The following is a 13,150-nucleotide window of genomic DNA, read 5'->3' on the forward strand; positions in this document are numbered from 1 at the left end:
GGCCCTACGTTGCAGTCGGCTGAGGACAAAATCCAATGCAAAGTGTTCAGGGATTATAACGTTACAAAAAGAGTTATGTTTCCTTAAATTTTGTGCGATGTTTTTATACCGGGAACGATAGCGGGGTAAACAATTGCAGGGGTGAGACAGCTAAATCTGTTTTGGGAGCAGTTTTTGGAGCAGCGAAATTTCGATTTTGGAGCAGAAGAACCTTGATTTGGAGCAGAAGAACGACATTTATTATGTCACCTCCGGAGCCTAAAAAATCATACCCGTGCCAGACGTACACAAAAAATGGCATTAAGTGCTGAAGGCCTTAAGATGCCAAATGACATTAACTGGTCGGGCCGTGCTACACGCGAAACCGTAAAGGCATTAAATGTGTTAGGCATGATGGTGATCATGACCAAAAAGAGAAATTCACTCATATTTTAGAAGTATTTAACGTAGAGAAAAACATCTTACAAGGGTTACAAATGTTTTTTTGCGAAAAAAAAAAAACGTTATGAGAAACAGTGTTTTCTTAAAAATGGTGTGAGCCATTTCTAAAAGTGGCTTCAGCTGCCATCGCCTGCCAGTGGTAGCCAAATCCGAAAAAATTAGCATGATGAGTGACACGATGTTTTGTTTTTTGCCGCTGCTTTAGTGAACTTCGTCTTCTTTAAAACTTCGGCACTAAGGATGCACAAAAAACCGCCTTATTTCGAAGTTAAGCTACGTTTCCAGTTAAGTTAAGCAACACTCTGGTGCTGAGAGTTTCGTTGGTTTCATTTGGTGCTCATCGCGTTCGAGGGTAGGCAGATTTAAGGTGTTCGTGAAGGTAAATGAGTTGTGCGGAACTCCTTAAACCAAAATGACATTAGAGTGAATGGCATTAGATTTTTGCGTGTAGCAGAATGGCATTAAAAGTTAAGGCATTAAGCACTTAATGTCATTTTCCGTGTACGTGTGGCACGGGTATCACATTTTTGGCAACTTGGAGGAGAAAACTGCACTTTTTAATAGGGTTCGAACGTGCATAACACTGAAACAGCCTTTTAATAAAGTTTTTTCTACCGGAGCATCACAAGGTACGAACTGCACTACCTTTTTACAAGCCATTTTTTTTACTTCTTAGGATGTGTGCATAGATAGCATGGAGAGCCGTCGAAGATATTGAATTGAAAAACTGCGCAATCGTAAGACATTTTTATTATCATGTGGATGCCGAAGTTAATATTTTTGTAATCCCATACTCGGCCTTACGCACAAAAGTAGAGAGCCCCGGCAAAAGTTGCGCAAAGCGAGGGTCCCTTACAATCGTCGCACTCCACGAGCCCTCATTTCAATCCCCAAAGTGCACGTTCACAACGACCGTAATTTGAGTAACGGTGATATGTCTAGCCACCTTTCTCTTTGCATTAAATTTCACTTCCGATAGGTGAACCATTAGTTCGCCCGGCGTGCAATAATAGCCCGTCCCGCTATCGGACACTGCTTGAACATTTTGCGGCGATGTAGCCTGCGCCGCCACTTCGGCAGTGTCGATCGCCCCATTCCCGCGGCTGGCGAGCTCGCTGTCACAGGCAGCAATAACTCAGCGTTTCATAACACTGCAATGAGTCCGAAATTTCATTTCAAGCACAAGCTGCTCCTCACACTCCAGGCCAAAACATGGCGAATTCGTGGGCATCACGTTTTTGATGAACTCCCGTCTTTCGAGTCGCGCAACTTCCCGCAACAACTCAAACGACTAAATGCAAACCCAGCCACCCCCATAACCAAAACCACGGCAGAAATCGGCGAAGAGCACTCTGCCTGAACCCCGAGCAACTTCTTCGCCCGGCGGCCACGTTTTCCAAGCTCCATTCGATTCAGACGCGATTCCCTGCAACGCCTGCAACGGTGCAGGATGCGCTGCACCAAAGCGCTCGATTCACCGCTGCACGAGTGGTTCCCTGCACCGCGTCGCTCGATTGCTCATGGTGCGGCAGCGGTGCCGCCGCGGTGCAGAGAATCGCTGCACCTGCTACGGAGGAGGTGCAGCGATTCGGTGCCGTGAGCGTTGGGGCGTTGCGGGTTGGCAGGCGGCTACCGGCAGTTGCGGCGACCGCGTGAAAATGTCCGTCGAGCTCGAAGATACGCGGGACGAACTTAGCGTCGCCGCTGATGCGTACGACGCAACCCAGATGGCCGTAAACATCCAGTTGTAGAGGACGACAGGCGATGATGATTAGCAGACGACTATGCCTGCACCTCGCTCGATTGTGAACACGCAGGGGCGCTGCTGACGGTGCAGCCGTGATGCACGGCACCGCGGAACCACGCTGCTGCACTGCACCGGCACCACAGAACTTTCTCTGCAACGTTGCCGTGCACCCCTTCTGAATCGAATGGAGCTCCAATCTCACCACACCAAGATGGCGACGCCCAGTTATGTCGTTCCGGAGATACGGCGCTCCGAAAATTGCTGTTTTTTCATCAACTTGCACAAGCAGTTTGTCGCCTCCGTACACAGAAGTATTTTTTCTGCAGGAATTTGCAATGGTTTTCGATGGGAAAACATTAAAAACTCAGAGACTATTATAACATGTGCAACCCGACATTGTCATTTTTGAAAAAACTGTCTCGGGGACAATTTTAAGCCGGTATTTTATTGAATGATCAATAAATTAAACCTTTACAAACAGCATGACATTGGGGGTGCTGGAAAATTACGCCATTACTAAGCATTTTCCCCACTGAAACTGACGGGAGCGTTAAAATACTTGGCTCTCGGACTGTTTTGGAGCAGTTGGGCGCAATTTTTGCAATTTTCAAGCTTTTGGAGCAGCCTGGCGCAGGAAAACCATTTTGTATCAAAACTGCGCAATATGCGCAGCTGTCTCACCCCTGCAATTGAAGCTACGGACACGTAAGCACTAATTGGTTTGGGGCGCAGTGCGTAGGCAGACAGCTGTAGGGCGCGCTGTCTGACATGACATTGGCCCAATAAAATTTACAGTTGCGCTAGTTGGTTTCGATTCATCGTAAGTAGCGCTAGAGACGAGACACAAAAGAGAAGACACACACGACGGCGCTAGCGCCGTCGTGTGTGTCTTCTCTTTTGTGTCCCGTCTCTAGCGCTACTTACGATGGATGACATTGGCCAAGTGGTACAATGAGCGTGGTGGCATCCAAGGTCACCACACATTCGCATCTAAACTGGTTTCTGCGCCAAGCAGTGTGGCATTCCAATACGGGTTCAGTGCGTGCTCTCGGCGCAAAAACTACTCTTTCACCCAACAAACTTCATTTAACGTTGTCAAACTCCTTATTATTTTTTTCATTGTAGAACTTATCTTTGCTGTCCCCCTCTTTCTGTCTATGTAGGAACCACGGGAAGACGCTACTTTCCCGAAGATTTCTTTTTTTTTTTTTGAGAGAGAGAGAGAGAGAGGGAGAGATTCCCGAGCCGTCAGCAGCAGTGGCCGTCGCATTCAAGACACTTCTCACTCCCTTGGACATCGTGGATGGGTTCCCATTGCTGCTGTCTGTGCTTTGGCCGTTCATTGTGTAATGCGCTTCAAAGGCGAAGCGCACCTTCTTGCTTCTGTAGACGTCACTTTGGCTCAAGCACGGTGCTCTGGTCGGTACTGTTCTGAAGGCCGCCACCAACATTATCAAGCAGTCAGCTCGAACTTGTTTGTTTTCAATACCAAGTTATGCCTTTTTAATTCTTACTAGCGCATCCTCATTTGAGAACCACCCGCCTAAAAAACCCAGTGGGAATGTTTCCTGCGGTTTCCTATTGTCCCACCAACATATATCTGTTGCAAAGTTGCCGTGTCAATGGCTTTGTATCTTTGTGTTGATTGCACCTTGTAATGCGTTAATAGTAATCAACGCTGAATTGTTTTAGTCCCAGATTTTTCTTTCGCAAAATTTATTTGTAAATATTTTTATGTGTGCTAAATAAGAGCTGGCTTTTCCAGTCCATGTGAAGCACTCAGTGATGTACTAAGGCCATTTTGTTTTATGTTAATACTGTTAACTATTCTCCCACTGCTTTATTTCTACTGATGATTTTCATGCTAATGCCAGTACCTTTTTATTTGTAGATGTTAATGTCATTTTTATTGTCCTAATTTAATATTTGTATTTCAGTGTTTTCAATTGCTTTGGTGCATTTTTATTTGTGAATTTTTCTTGGATGTATCCTAAATAGGCGCTACGTCTCCTGTGTGCATGTGGAGTAGGAACCGTTGTTATGCCGTGATATTTTAATTCCCAATAAATTGCATTTTGTGTTAAATTGCAGAATGAACCGATTGTTGTGGTATTTTGAAAAATAAAGTCTGAGCTTGTTTTTTCTTCTTTTCCATGTTTCAAAATAGCTTGTCCTGTTTTGTTTGCTTGTAACTGCCTATAGTACCATCGCGGGGAAGGGGGGGGGGGGGGGTCCAGTAGCAGGCGGAGCGAAACCACGCTGCCTCGCGGGGAATAGCGGAAAGCTCTTGAGGGGTAACGAGATGATTTCCAAGAGAGAGTAGTAATACCCGTCTGCAGTATCCGGGAACGCCGCCAATAGAGCTTATTCACGCCTAAAGAGTGTGACGGAACGCTGCCTTGGAGATGGCATTGCAATTCCCACACAGGGTTCAAGTACTCCGCTTCGAAAGCAGCAAGTAAATCCCACGGGGAGTGAAATATGGGACAAAAGTTTTTACTCCTAGACAGAGTGTCCAGCACTCCTCGAGTTCTTAGAGTGCACGATACAAGCCCCTGTGGTTCATTTTTTTTAAGTGAACCGTTCTATGCCCCACGTGGCCGTAGATTGTAACACCGAAACTCACTGCGGGAAAGCCAACTTTGCACGATGGGCACGTGATGACGATCACGTGGAACACCTAGCTCTTTCTTCAGCACTGCACTGCATCTCCTGAAGACCACCGCGACAGATCAGTCCATGCTATAATTACTGTCACCACCATGATAAATAAGAGCTCCATTGGCTGACTGAGAATTCGACAGCAGGGTGTATGAAAGAACCAAACTGGCATTTAGTTTCCAGTGAATGGTGGACTCCCGTGCTGCTAATGAAGGACACCCCTACCTTGCTCTCGCAATGGGTTGAATAGTTATGTAGTTCCATGCTCCATTTAATTGGTGTACAGGTTTCGCTGCATTACAGACGCATTTCTGGAACAATGAGTGTCCGTGAAACATGTGCATTAGAATGAGAGACAGCTGGGCGAGTTGGAAGGGATTCATATTCAAAATTTAACTGCGCGAAAGACGGATACAAGAAAAGGAAAGGACACGGACGAGCGCTCGTCCGTGTCCTTTCCTTTTCCTACCAGCCCGTGCAGGTCGTGTCGCTCATAGAATTGGTATACCGATTGTCTCATCTTATGGTGTGATTTAGTTATTTTAGGAACCCACCCCGGTGGCTATTGTGCTTCTGAGCCCAAGGACGCGGGTTCGATTCCAGACCGCGGCAGGCCGCGGCAGCCGCTTTTTTGTGTGTGTGTGGAGGCGAGAAGCGAAAATGCCTGTGTGTTCTAAATTTCGGCGCTCGTTAAATAGATCCCCCCGGTGGTCAAAATTAATCCGGAGCCCGCCGCGCCTCATCGCCTGTGTAGAGTCGGCGTGTGAAACGTCATAATCAATCAAATAAGATATTTTAGTGCGATTTTAACACATCATTAACCTTAAGGAGCAAAACACAGCTGCTGCGTACCGATAAAGCCGCGCGCAGCATTCACCCTCGAATGTGCGTTGTCACGTATGGCCAGCTATCGGGCTGTTTTCGTGTGTCTTTTACAAATGCCGGTCGGGTGCGTTTTTGTCCATGTGTATGCCGCATATATCCAGGAAACTGACCGAATACAGCGCCTGCTAATTAACCCAACGCGCGCATGAAATGGACGGCGCATGCAGCATGTTCCGACGTCAGTGCATGCGTGAGGCACGAATCAGAACTTGGGTTTCATTGCCTTCTGTTATTTCGCACTCATTATTTGCCGAATAAATAAATAAACTGGAATAACAACAAGAAAATAACTTTTTATGCCATCGTCAAATAGTATCGAGTTTACTGTACTCCGACTTGGCTTCCTATTTCCTATATTGCCGCTCACTTCACCATGTACATACCGAAATTTAACGCGGCCTCTTCACAATGGAGATGTTTTCTTTTGGGGAACGTGCACCACATGGAAAGACAAACTGATCGGGTATACGCCGTGCTTTTCATTCTATGTGTTGGCCGTATCTTTAAGAGCTTCGCGCAGATATACCTAGCTTTTTTCATAACTGCCTGAAAACAGCACCCAGAAATGACTTCCCAACTTTCCTTTCCTATTGTTGAAACATTGCGCGCTTTTCTTAGGCAGTAGATTACGGCTGTATTATAAAAAGGTAATCATGAATCGACAAGAAAAACTTCCGGTTCCATTTGGCCCTTGCAGGCTCGGGTCTCCCAGAATATGTATGCTAATAAAGTATTATTATTATTATTATTTTGCTAAGTTTTCACAAGCGTCTCGCACTGTTAACGTTCTCCCTTAAAGGAGTACTGACACCAAATTTTTACTCCATGTTTTTATTGGTTAGGTGTAATATGTGGTATACGTTGTCATGAAGGGGAATTCTAGCGATTGCGCGATTTAAATGGCGACCTTTGGAAACAGCCTATTTAGGGCCCATTTAAAGCTTGCATGGCCGGATTGTTTTTATGGCGCCGCCTGTATATCATCAGACAAAAATAATCTAGATAGAAGGCTCAAACATTTCCTTGTTGCTGGGTCCTCATAATTGTTTGAAAAAATTAATTTACTGGGGAAATTTTATATGCAAGCTATAAAAACTTTTGTGCATCATACTGGGGAGTGCAAGCCATACATGTCGCCAGCTAATTACAATCGTATGTGTTTTCCTTCCAATTGCCGCAGCAATTACACTTGATTCATAAGACGGATTCAAACCCAAAGTTCATGTTCTTTAAATTGCCCCCTTCGTGTGAAATTTAGTCACTTCCCTCTGATCAGCGAACGTTCCGACTAGTCCACACCTTGCACCCTTGTTTGAAATAAACAACATGAAGTGGGCATGTCTTATATTTCAACTTCCCCATAGACATTTCACCTACCTGGAGTGCCAAAGTAGAGCACCATCATGCATATTGTAACAATAAAACAAAACAAAGACCTAACCCTGACACCCATTTTCCAGCCGATACTGCCTGTACGAAAGCTCATTGGCATATTTCAAGGATCTTTTCTCATTATACAAACGAACCTGAATTCCAAGTAACCTGAAAACTAACTTCCCCATTTTTGCTTTTGTTCCGTTCCAATAGCATTGCACACACTATCTTCAGATTTTTCCTGTTGTAATGTTTATTCGTAAGAGGCTCCAATGCATCGAACACTTGTCGCGTTCTGCTTGGCGCGAAACGAAATACAGGGCGCCAGGCGTTCTCAGAAAAAGCTGCTGGGAGAGGCACGACGTCTCGCGCGTTCCTTTCTCCCTGCATGCCTTAGATTTTGTTTTCGTTGTCGCCCCGTCCCTTCTAGAGTGTGTCTCAAAGGAAGTTTTAGAAGCCGCGGCGCGAAGTTGGGGAGGGCCGAAAAGAAAAACAACAACACAAAAAAGAAAACGCACGTCCTTGGCCAACGTCCCACCCTCCTCTCACACGCGCACACGTGCGCGCGTTCCTTGCAGAGCGGACCTCTTCTGTTCCTCTCTCTCTCTGCGCCTGACAGCAACAAAGTCTATAATGTAGCCTCCACAGCACTGTGGAGGCTACATTGTTGTCCCCCTCAGGGCGCCTAACTCACCGCGAAGGAAGCGACAAAAGGCGCTGGGGCTGCTGGGGCCGTGCGGTGCCACTTGCCGAGAGGGGAGAAGGGAGTGTCCTTTCAGGACCCCCTTCACGGCGGATTAGGCGCCCTCAGCGGGCGCACTATTGATAACAATGTAGCCTCCACAGTGCTGCAGGTAGCTTGTGAGATGAACTATAGGTGGTGTTGCTGACAGCCGTGGCTGGTGCGCTAGGTTGGGGAGAGTGAACGAAAAGCGCGCGCTTTTGCAGAAACGAGCAGCGCGGCCGCTGGATGAGAGCGCACGCGCCTTTCATCCAGCGGCCGTGCGAGCAGCTAGCCATCCTGACAATCAAACGGAATGGAGAAGGAACCATGTCATACGAAATTTTGTTGTGTGGCCGCATGTTGCGGCGAATATTTGTGGGCCAGAAAGCCCATAGCAACCGACCAGTGAAGGTAAGTGCTCGATTTTCTGAGTTCGCCTCGTTCTTTCGAATGCAGTTTACTTCGTAAAAGAGCGGGAACAAGACTGCCCTCCCGTTTCTAGCTTCTAAGCATCCTGCTCGCTTTTGCGAATGCGTACGGTTGTAAAACGTGGAACATGTATTCAGCGCTTAAATCAGGTGGGCGCTCAGAAGTAAATCTTTTGTTATGATGCTGAAATCGAGTGTAGGTTCTGCAAGAACCTTGATACGTACGATTGGCTTTTAATTTACTTCTCGCCACAGCTGCTGTCGCGCGCGAAAAATATAACTCATAAATTTAACTTTGTTATGTTTAATTTCACGCAAGTTTCAGGTTCCAGAACACAATTAGCGTTGCAGTTAAGCCATATGTTATCATCTGGTTATGCTAACTGTCTTACGATGTAAAACAACGCCTGACGTCTTTGTAGCATTCACAAACTTTCCATATGAAAAGCTGGTCTACGTCGGATGCTTATAATTATAAAGAAAATGGCATACGCAAAAAAAAGCAGCTCAAGGCCAGTTTTAAGCACATTTCTCGAGAGCAAAAGGTAAAATAAGGCAACCAAGAAAATACGCCGTTGTACGTAATTTTGTCTAGTTGTGTAATGTTTCCATTCTTGACAATTGCCTATTTTCTCATTTTTGTTCATTGCGGGCTTCTCTTGTTCATTGCAAATTCTCTTGCACGCTGTCTGATTACTTTTCAGTTAATTACTGAATTGACCTGTAAAGAAATTTCTGTAAGGTATTTTATATAATTAAGTATTTTTATCCTTTTATGTTTTCCAGGGATGCTTGAGCTAAACCCACTCATGCGATGTGCGTGTCCGCAGGCATTAGAAAAAGTTAAACATGCAAGACAAAGTGGAAAGTGAAGCGGCCTGTTTTGCTGTATTCCTTCCTAAAGGTAAGGTTTTCTCCATTAGCTAAAATTTGCTTCACTTCAGTTTTCTGCACCCCTTCTGACTCTGTTTTGTTTTCAGAAATGCCTTAAGATTTACCAGCACCACAAAAGTGACACGGGAATAAGCTAGCTCATCTGGCAGCAAACGTCATCCAAAGTGCAGGTGAGCTTTTGAGCACCCTATGTGTTACAGCAATGCCCTTTTGTTTGTTTCCCAGGAATGGCTGTCAAATCTCAATTGAACTGCCAGTACAAGAAAATCAATGAGGCCATATTGTATACCAAAAGTCCTGGTGTTCTGAGAGGTGAGACATTGTCTATGCTGTAACAACTTTGCAATTTCTCCTAAACTACAGCTTTTGTTCATTTCACAGAATTAAGCGTCGCAGTAACAACCCTACGTGTTACTGGGTTCATGGCTGTCAAGTATGTCATCAAATTGACTCGTCAAGGCGCAGAAGAACAAGCGAGCCCCGGAGGAGGAAAACGAAGACATCGTCTGAAACAGCCTACTTGCGAAATTCAAGGCTTTAACAGAATGCGTATTCGGCTCGATTGTTAATGGTAAAATAAAAAGCACATGTCCTTTCATTTTAAAGAGTCTCAGTGTTGTTATTTACGCTAGCTGCATGTTCCTTGCTTTAAAATTCTGCCATTTCTTAGTTTGTTATTTTGCCGGACTGCCTTAATTGTGTGTGTTGGTCAGTGTAGGGATCAAATGTATGAATATACAGGTCTAAAATGCCGGATTATACTTTTCAGGAGTTTATGCGGACGAGGTTTGAACTGCTCGCTTATCATGCAGTCAACAATCGTCTCTCTAGGAAAAAGTTAACTTCTATTATTTTCATCTAGTTATTGTTGCATGTATATTACATACATGTAACTGTAAGTTACCTGTACATTGCTGAAATATTGTTGCTTCGTAAGAGAAACATTGCTTGAACGTCATATCAACAGTGCGCGGATGCGGCCCTCGTGGTGAAAAAACGTATCTGTAAAGTCGCGGTAACGTTGTAGGAAGCATCGCTTGAACATTAAAGCGACGTTTTCTAAATGTTACCCGCACGTTGTAAAAATATAGCTGGAAAGTTACCACAAAATTGTAGCAATGTTATTGAAACTTCATAAAAACATTGCTTCAACGTTGAAGCAACGTTCTTTGTATGCTAACTGCATGTTAAAAGTGTATATCTAAAGTTGCTGCAAGATTGTAGCAATGTTATCACAACGTCTGAATGGCGCAGGGACATGCTTAAATGTGGTATGAACGTTGCGAAAATGTAGGTTGAAAGTTGCTAAAACGTCATAAGAAAACGTCTCATAAACGTTGTTCAAATGTGTCCCGCACGTGGCTGGAAGGTTGCTTCAAGAGTGGAGCAACGTTGGCGAACGTCAGAAACAACGTTATCCAAACATTAGAACACCACCCTTCAAACGTTGCCCCCATGTTGGAGCAATGCTAATATCATGTTGACGCAATGTTTCTGGGAAACATTGCACTAACGTTAAAAAAAGCGGACATTAGCCACGTTTTGGCAACGTTAAGGGGAAACGTTGGGGAAATGTTCGGGCAACATTCTGTGCTACCAGGGAAGCTGAGCCGTCTTGGCACAGCGTGCCAGTCTGCTGCAGATCGTCATGGCACGAGTACCGGAGGACCAACGACGCGAGATTATCCGGCTCGCACAGAGCGGGCATCCGCAACGGTACATTGGTTCTTTAGTAGGAAGGCCTTTAAAAACTGTGAACCGAATAATACAAGCCTTCAAGTACGAAGGTCGCGTCCGCGATGCCCCCAGGCCGCCTCCGCCTCGAGTAACTACAGAGGACGAAGATGCCTGCATCATCGCCTCAGTAGTGCAGAACCCTTTTCAATGAGCGAGAGCCATCCAGCATACGTTGGACCTGGATGTTTCCGACAGTACTGTTCGCCGTCGGCTCAGAAGCGCAGGACTACGCAGTCGTATTGCATCGCAGAAGCCACTGCTCACTACTTCGAACAAAAACGCCAGGCTCCACTTCGCAACACAGCATGCCTCCTGGAGAACAGAAGACTGGGGCAGAGTGATTTTTTCCGACGAGTCCACGTTCTGCACTCGACTGGAGCAAAGTGTGCGCGTTTGGCGACTCCAAGGATTTCGGTAAGAAATATTTACTTATGCATTCATTGTAGTTAAAAAATGTGTTGACATTATAGTATTTTTATCATGCAGTAACCATCCAGACAACGTGCAACGTGTCTCGGCCAGCGGCAGAGCAAGCGTCAGCGTATGGGGCGCGCTGTCACGACATGGCCTTGGTCCGCTCTGCCGTATTACAGGAACAATGACTTCCGTGCAGTACTGCAACATCCTCGGCGGTGTTCTGACACCTCTAGGCATGTTCCCCGATGGCAATTACCAGTTTCAGCAGCCCGACCTTTCACCGGTTCATTCTTCCAGAGCGGTAAAGGATTACTTGGCACAGCAACAAATACCGCTGATGGCATGGTGCCCAAAAGGTGCGGACCTTAACATAATCGAAAATGTGTGGGGTCGTCTGAAAGCTGCCATGGTGCGCAGGCCAATTCATCCGGCCACTGCAGACCAGATGTGGACCGCAATTAGTGATGAGTGGGAGCAACTTAGGGGTGATCAGGCTTTTGTTTCGGCCCTCTACCAGTCCTTGCCGTCTCGAATAGAAGCAGTCATTGTCGGGGATGGGGAGATGACCCGATACTGAGAACAATGCCGTTCTGTGTCCTAAACCTGCATGCAGGAATTCGAAGACTTGAATTGCGTGTTTTTATGTATTTAAATGGTTTTTGTAAGCACTTGCAAAAATAAAGTGCAGTTAAAATTGATCTTTTGATTGAGTCTGTTTGAAACAAGTGGGCGAGCTACGCTGCTGTGCCAAAACCATTGTATTGGAGCTAAAGAACGAATTACCGCTCACACGAAAACATTTTAATGTGGATTCTAGTTTCCAATCATTCATGCAGTGGCTGATGGCTTCACCGCTACACGCGCGATAAACATAGCAGACGACGCGCAGACGCTCCGATGACGCAATGCGCGCGCTGAAAGCATATTCTCGCTCGGCACGCACAGCGCATGCGTGATGGCTCGCGCTGGGCACGCTAGGCTGCTCTGATAGTACCGGAGGCCACGCGCTCCCGTGTTCACCCTTAGCGAGCTCACCACTGTACCACTTCTTTTCCTCACCACAGTATCTTGCACGTGCCTGCTTTACTCACATAAAGTATCAAGCGCTCTATTTCTAGAAATATGCATATTTGAATGAGCAGCACAACCGCTGAACACGATGGTTCTCCGAGAACTGTTCATCGGTCGCATATGATAGAGACCAGAAAAACTACAGGGGTAGAGATTTTCCCGGTGGAGCAACATCAGAATGCCTACCGGAATTACAAAATAGAAAAATTAAATGGCGGAGATAAGTCAGCTTCAACACTGAACTCACCGAAACAAGCATTCAACCAAGAACAACTCGACGTGTGGCTCCGCGGATCCAACATGTTTACCAACGTGTTCGTCAAATTTACTGCTACAACTAACAAACTATTGAGATATACTTACCAACACAAATTAGCCAACAGCTATGCGGGCAGCTTGGCAATGCTAAGCTTGAGGTATGCCACAGAACAGGGAGGATTTGGCATAGGATTTGGTATGCCAACAGAGACCAGAGTGATTTGAAAGGGACAGCGCAAGCTGCGCTCGTCGCGAAATAGTCGCGAAGCAGGCGAAGGTGGCGAAGGCGCGAAGGCTCAAAGGCGTGCGAACAATTTTTATTTTTTGTTGGCACGCGGCGTGCGAACTAAAAATAAAAATTGTTCCCACGCGGCGTGCGAACTAAAAATAAAAATTGTTCCCACGGGGCGTGCGAATAGGGACACCCCCCCTAGCCACCGTAGTCGCGCGTAGTCAAGCGTTTGCGTCTCGTGTTCCCCCGTTTTTTTTTTTTTGCCAAGCATGGGTGAACCG

The 13,150-nt window shown here is 45.9% G+C and overlaps 1 long non-coding RNA gene across 1 annotated transcript; it reads left to right on the forward strand.

Annotated features, from left to right (window-relative positions):
- Positions 1-9,047: 9,047 nt before the first annotated feature.
- LOC144164289 (uncharacterized) lies at positions 9,048-9,915 on the forward strand. The gene is made up of 3 exons (XR_013321142.1): positions 9,048-9,164; positions 9,241-9,466; positions 9,536-9,915. It is a non-coding gene; the product is annotated as an uncharacterized LOC144164289 (long non-coding RNA).
- The last annotated feature ends 3,235 nt before the right edge of the window (positions 9,916-13,150 follow it).

This window comes from Haemaphysalis longicornis, unplaced genomic scaffold (genome assembly GCF_048455015.1).
Source record: "Haemaphysalis longicornis isolate Haplotype H1 unplaced genomic scaffold, Haemaphysalis longicornis Haplotype H1 scaffold_1, whole genome shotgun sequence".
Classification (NCBI taxonomy): domain Eukaryota; kingdom Metazoa; phylum Arthropoda; class Arachnida; order Ixodida; family Ixodidae; genus Haemaphysalis; species Haemaphysalis longicornis.